This window comes from Saccopteryx bilineata, chromosome 12 (genome assembly GCF_036850765.1).
Source record: "Saccopteryx bilineata isolate mSacBil1 chromosome 12, mSacBil1_pri_phased_curated, whole genome shotgun sequence".
NCBI lineage: Eukaryota > Metazoa > Chordata > Mammalia > Chiroptera > Emballonuridae > Saccopteryx > Saccopteryx bilineata.
The window spans coordinates 892,734-899,964 of record NC_089501.1 but is presented as its reverse complement, the minus strand read 5'-3'; positions in this window follow the sequence as shown (position 1 = coordinate 899,964).

Below are 7,231 nucleotides of genomic sequence, written 5' to 3'. Positions count from 1 at the left end.
AAGAAATATGGGAGGACACATGCTTGTCTTGGTGAAGCAATGTTAGAATTAGGAGCAATCTTTCAGGAAAAATAAGAAGTAAACCTAGCATTTATTCACAATTAATCACCTTTCATCACAAAGGTGGGGAAAACAATAATGTAAGGAAAGAGAAGCAATAAAAAGTCCTTGTGATTATGCTGGCAAAGACATTTTACATTCAGTTGATTCCATTATTTATTTGCTGTGTTAACTACCCTCTATGTCTGAACAATCTTAGTCCAAGAATAGAGTAGGTTTGCGAACCATTTCCTCATACCCAGATTCCATCTTTAACTGATTTAAAATCTGTTGCAATAATATGGTAAGTGTTGGTAGTGGCTCAGAGAAGGATGGTAGCAGTAGAAGTGGAACCAAGAGGCATTTTCTGATTGATTGAATGTAGAATATAATTTTTTTTAAAGCATCAAGGATGAATCAAAGATGTTTTCAAAACATTTTGGCCAGACCATTTACTGAGCTGGAAATGAAATGAGAAAAAGCAGTTTTAAGAGGAAAATAAATAGGAGAGTTTTAGATGATGTTAAATTTGAAATGCCCTTGCAACTGGACCTTGATGTCTACTGGACAGTTAGATACACTGAGCCATCAGTCGGAGTGGAGATATTTGAGCTTCACCATTGTAGCAAATATAACTAAATAAAATTACCTGGGGAATAATTCTGAAGACTGAGCCCAAGGCGCATCAATATTTAGTGGTCAGGAAGCTGAAAAGAATCCTCAAAGAAGACTGAGGACTTGATTCTTCAATTTGTCTCTTTATGATTGTAAGATGGCTGCTGCAGACATCACAGTATATGACTGAAGAGGAAATACCGACCTTGCTTCTCACATGACTCTTGTTTCCAGGTAGAAAACGTTTCCCATCCAGCAGACTTCCTCTAAGTCCCATGGGTGGGAATTCTGTAACATGCTTATGGTTTTGAGGGAAGGTAAACTGGAAAAGTGAGACTGGCATTTTCAACACCTTTGTGGGAGGCAAACTCTATGGTAATGAGCACATGAAGATTAGCCTTTGCGTTGGGTCTCAACAGTGTCCGCCCCAAAGGTAGAGAGGCTGATTGATTTTAGACAAAATTAACAAGTAGTTCAGACAAAATTAAAAATTAAAAAATTTTTGCCCTGGCTGGTTAGCTCAGTGGCAGAGCGTCGGCCTGGTGTGCAGGAGTCCCGGGTTTGATTCCCGGCCAGGGCACACAGGAGAAGCGCCCATCTGCTTCTCCACCCCTCCCCCTCTCCTTCCTCTCTGTCTCTCTCTTCCCCTCCCGCAGCCAAGGCTCCATTGGAGCAAAAGTTTGCCTGGGTGCTGAGGATGGCTCTGTGGCCTCTGCCTCAGGCGCTAGAATGGCTCTGATTGCGGCAGAGCAACGCCCTGGATGGGCAGAGCATCGCCTCCTGGTGGGCATGCCAGGTGGATCTCGGTCGGGCGCATGCGGGAGTCTGTCTGATTGCCTCCCCGTTTCCAACTTCAGAAAAATGCAAAAAAAAAAATTTTTTTTAAATTTAAAGATAATTACTAAAGAATAGATATAACATGAATAGCTCCCTTATTTTGTATGGAAACAAAGGACAATTCAGGAAACTGAGCTTCAGACAGGATAAGTGTCTTGTTCAAGGTCCAGTTTATGGCAGAGAAAGAACTAGGACTCCAGGTCTGGATGCCTAATCCAGTACTCTGTCCAAAACACTAGCCAGTCCTTTGATTTATTATTCTTAGAGTTGTACCCCATAGTTTTACTACTGCCACAAATGTAGAGTGTTTCTATGTTATACACACTCACGCAAATCTGCTGATTTATTGTCATAAGGCACTTTCTTTTTCAGGAGCATTAATACAGTTACATTGTTCTATCAAAAACCCTGCTCTTCTTCCTTGGATCCAAGCCATGCATTCATACAATGTTCAGGGAGGGTAATGGAACTGTCAGTGACCAGGAACTAGAAAAAGCTGATATGTCTACATGAATATAAAATGTATGACCTTAATATCAGCTTTACTAACCATGAGATTCTCACATCTCAGAGTTACCACTACCAATCCTGTTATCCATACTTACCTCAGAGTTACTTTATTTTTTTTAATTTCTTGATTTAACATGAATTCAAGGGTCCCACTCAATATAACACCCTCACCCTCCACTCCCATATTCTCCAATACACCCCATTTTTCCCCCTCCCATAACTCCCTTCATCCCCTTTCCCTCTGACAGCTGTCCCTCTGCTCCCTGTGACCCTAGCTCCGCCTCTATTCTGTTCCCCAGTTCACTTTTTTCATTAGATTCCACATATAAGTGAGACCCTATGCTATTTTTCTTTCTCTGCCTGGCTTATTTCACTTAGCATAATAATCTCCGGGTCCATCCATGCCATTGCAAAAGGTAAGATTTCCTTCTTTTTCACAGCCATGTAAGTATTCCATTGTGTGTGTGTGTGTGTGTGTGTGTGTGTGTGTGTGTGTGTGTACACACACTGCTTTTTATGACTCATCTGCTGATGGACACTTGGGCTGTTTCTAGATATTAACTATTATAAACAATGCTGCAATGAACATGAAGGTGCATATCTTATTTTGAATAAGTGATTTGGTATTCCTAGTATATATTCCTAAAAGTGGGATAGGTGGGTCAAAAGGCAGTTCCATTTTTAATTTTTTGAGGAATCTCCATATTGTTTTCCACAGTGGCTGCACCAGTCTGCATTCCCACCAGCAGTGCAGGAGGGTTCCCTTTTCTCCACACCCTCGCCAGCACTTATTATGAGTTGATTTGTTCATGAGCGTCATTCTGACAGGTGTGAGGTGGTATCTCATTGTGGTTTTAATTTGCATTTCTCTAATGATTAGTGATGTTGAACATTTTTTCATATGCCTATTGGCCATCTCTCTGTTCTCTTTGAAGAAGAGTCTATTTAGTTTATGCCGCGGACCAGCCCAGCTCCTAATACTGGTGCGGAATTAAGGAAACATACTTATTAAGAAAAAAAGATGGGACCGGGAGGACTCTTCAAATGCTGATGGCAATATCCGAGTGCCCCATAGCTACAGTTTGCTTTATTATATAGCCATATGCATATCAAGGAAGTCCTTGTTAAAAAGTTACACATCTGAGGCCAAAGCAGGAACTCTCCCAAGGCAAAAATAGGAATACCCCCACCATGCATAAGTGAAATCAACCAACATCTGAACAAACAAAGAGTCAGAGGAAGGGCATGTAAATTGCTTCCAGCAACTTAAGCAAGCAAGTGAAGTGGGTGCAAATACTCAGCATCATAGCCAATATGGAGGTGAAGCGGGGGGGGGGGGGGGGGGGGGGAGAGAACTTAGCCTTTTGCTAAGCCTCGAATCTAAAAAGGCTTTTTGCCATATACGGTCCACAAGTTTATTAGCCCATTTTTTGAATGGATTGTTTACCTTCCTGGTGTTGAGTTTTAGAAGTTCTTTATAAATTTTGGTTATTAACCCCTTATCAGACGTATTGGCAAATATGTTCTCAAATTATGTGTGGGTTGTCTTTTTATTTTGTTCATGGTGTCTTTTTTTTTTTTTTTTTTTTTGCATTTTTCTGAAGCTGGAAACAGGGAGAGACAGTCAGACAGACTCCTGCATGCGCCCGACCGGGATCCACCCGGCACGCCCACCAGGGGTGACACTCTGCCCACCAGGGGGCGATGCTCTGCCCATCCTGGGCGTTGCCATGTTGCGACCAGAGCCATTCTAGCGCCTGAGGCAGAGGCCACAGAGCCATCCCCAGCGCCCTGGCCATCTTTGCTCCAATGGAGCCTTGGCTGCAGGAGGGGAAGAGAGAGACAGAGAGGAAGGAGGGGGGGTGGAGAAGCAAATGGGCACTTCTCCTGTGTGCCCTGGCCAGGAATCGAACCCGGGTCCTCCGCACGCTAGGCTGACGCTCTACCGCTGAGCCAACCGGCCAGGGCCATGGTGTCTTTTGCTGTGCAAAAGCTTTTGAGTGTGATATAGTCCCATTTGTTTATTTTGTCCCTTATTTCATTTGCCTGTGGACATAAATCAGCTATGAGAGATATCAGAGAGTTTACTGTCCATGTTTCCTTCCAAGATGTTTATGGTTTCACGACTTACATTTAAGTCTCTTATCCATTTTGAGTTTCTTTTTGTGAATGGTGTAAGTTGGTGGTCTCGTTTGATTTTTTGCACATACTTGTCCAATTTTCCCAACACCATTCATTAAAGACTGTCTTTACTCCATTGTAGGCTGTTACCTCATTTGTTAAATGTCAATTGACCATAAAGCTGTGGGTTTATTTCTGGGTTCTTCATTCTGTTCCATTGATCTGTATGACTGTTCTTATGCCAGTACCAAGCTGTTTTGATAACTATGGCCTGTAGTATAACTGCATATCAGGAAATGTGATATCTTCCACTTTATTCTTTATTTTCAAGATTGCTGAAGCTCTTTGTGTTCTTTTTTGGTTCCATATAAATTTTTGGAATATTTCTTCTGTATCTTTAAAGTATGCCATTGGTATTTTAATAGGAATTGTATTGAATTCATAGATTTCTTTGGCTATTATAGAAATTATAATGATGTTTATTCTTCCTATCCATGAAAACAGTATATGCTTCCACTTGTCTGTATCTTCCTTTATTTCTTTTTTCAATGTCTTATAATTTTCTGAGTACAAGACTTTTACCTCCTTGGTGAAATTTATACCTAGGTGCTTTTTGTTGTTGTTGCAATGATGTAGGGTCTTGTTTCCTTAATTTCTCTTTCAGACCATTTATTGTTGGTGTATAAAAATGCCACTGATATCTGAATATTAATTTTATATCCTGCCATCTTACTAAATTCATCTATCAAAGTCCAGGAGTGTTCTGACTGAGACTTTCAGGTTTTCTATGTACAGTATCATGTCATCAACAAATAATGATAGTTTTACTTCTTCTTTTCTAATTTGGATGCATTTTACTTCTTCTTATTGTCTGATTGCTGAGGCTAGGACTTTCAGAACTATGTTGAATAAGAGTGGTGAAAGGGGGCACCTCTGCCTGGTTCCTGATCATAAGGGGATTGCTTTTAATTTTTGTCCATTGAGTATGGTGTTGGCTGTCGGTTTGTCATAGATGGCCTTTATTTTGTTGAGGTATGTTCTCTGTATTTTTACTTAGCTAAGAGTTTTGATCAAAAATGGGTGCTGGATTTTATCAAATCCTTTTTCTGCATCTATTGATATTATCATGTGATTTTTATCCTTCTTTTTGTTTATGTGATAAATCACATTGTTTGATTTGCAAATATTGTACCAGCCTCGCCTCCCCAAAATAAATCTCACTTGATCATGATGTATAATCTTTTTGATGTATTGCTGAACTCAGTTTGCTAATATTTTGTTGAGAATTTTAGCATCTATGTTCATTAGTGATATTGGCCTGTACTTTTCCTTCTTTGTAGTGTCTTTACCTGGTTTTGGAATGAGGATCATGCTTGCCTCATCAAAGGAGCTTGGAAGTCTTCCCTCCTCTTGAATTTTTTGAAATTGCTTGAGAAGGATAGATGTTAGTTCTTCTTTGAATGTTTGTTAAAATTTGTCTGTGAAGCTATCTGGTCCAGGACTTTTGTTTGCTGGGAGTTTCTTGATAACTTGTTTCAATTTCATTTGTTATAATTGGTCTGTTTATGTTTTCTGATTCTTCCAGATTGAGTTTTGAAAGATTGTATGTTTCTAGGAATCTATCCATTTCACCTATGTTGTCCATTTTTTTGGCATATAGATCTTCATAGTATTTTCTTATAATACTTTGTATTTCTGTGGTGTCATTTGTTACTTCTCTACTTTCATTTCTAATTTTATTTGAGTCTCTTCTCTTTTTTTTCTTCATGAGTCTGGGTTAAAGGTTTATCAATCTTGTATACCTTTCAAAGAACCAGCTTTTGGTTTCACTGAGCCTTTGTATTGTTTTTTAGCCTCTATGTCATTTATTTCCACTTTGATCTTTATTATTTCTTTCCTTCTACTTCCTCTGTGCTTTATTTGTTGTTATTTTTCTAGTTCTTTTAGTTGCAGGGTTAAGTTGTTTATTTGAACTTTTTCTTGCTTCATAAGGTATGCCTGTAGTGCTATGAACTTCCCTCTCAGGACTGCTTTTGCTGTGTTCCATAAATTTTGAGTTGTTGTGTCTTCATTTTCATTTGTTTCCGGGAAATTTCTGATTTCTTCCTTGATCTCATTGTTAACCCATTCATTATTAATAACATGCTATTTAGCCTCCAAGTGTTTGAATGTTTTTCAGTTTTTCTAATGTAGTTGATTTCTAGTTTCATGCCATTATAATCAGAGAAGATGCTTGATATGATTTCAATCTTCTTAAATTTATTGAGACTTGTTTTGTGTCCTAACATGTGGTTTATTCTAGAGAATGTACCATGAGCACTTGCAAAGAATATACATTCTGCTGCTTTGGGATGAAAGGTTCTGGAGGTATCAATTAAATACAGTTGATTTAGTGTGTCATTTAAGGCCACTGTTTCTTTGTTAATTTTCTGTATGGGGAACTATCCACTGATGTTAGTGGGGCATTAACATCCACTACTATTATAGTATTGCTGTTTATCTCTCCCTTTATGTTCATCAAAGTCTGCTTTCTATATTTAGGTGCTCCTATATTAGGTGCATAAATATTTACAATGGTTATATCCTCCTGCGTGATTGTTCCCTTTATTATTATGTAGTGACTTTTTTATCCCACACTATAGCCTTTGTTTTAAAATCTATTTTGTCAGATATAATTATTTCTACCCCAGCTTCTTTCTCAATTCCATTTGTGTGAAATATTTTTGCCATCCCTTCACTTTCAGTCTATGTGTATCTTTGGCTCTAGATGGTAGACACCATATGTAGTGGTCTTGTTTTCTTATCCATGCAGCTACCCTATGTCTTTTGATTGTAGCATTTAATCCATTTACATTTAAGGTTATTATTGATATGTGCTTATTTACTGACATTTTATTCTTTAAATCTATAATCTTTTTTCTCTATTTCTTTGCTCTTTTCACAGCAGGTCCCTTAACATTTCTTGCAGTACTAGTTTGGTTGTAATAAATTCCTTTAGTCTTTCATTGTTTTATTTTGTTTTTTTATTTCATCTGGGAAGCTTTTTATTTCTCATTAAATTTTAAATAGCTTTGCTGGATAAAATACCTTGGTTGTAGGTTCTTGTTTT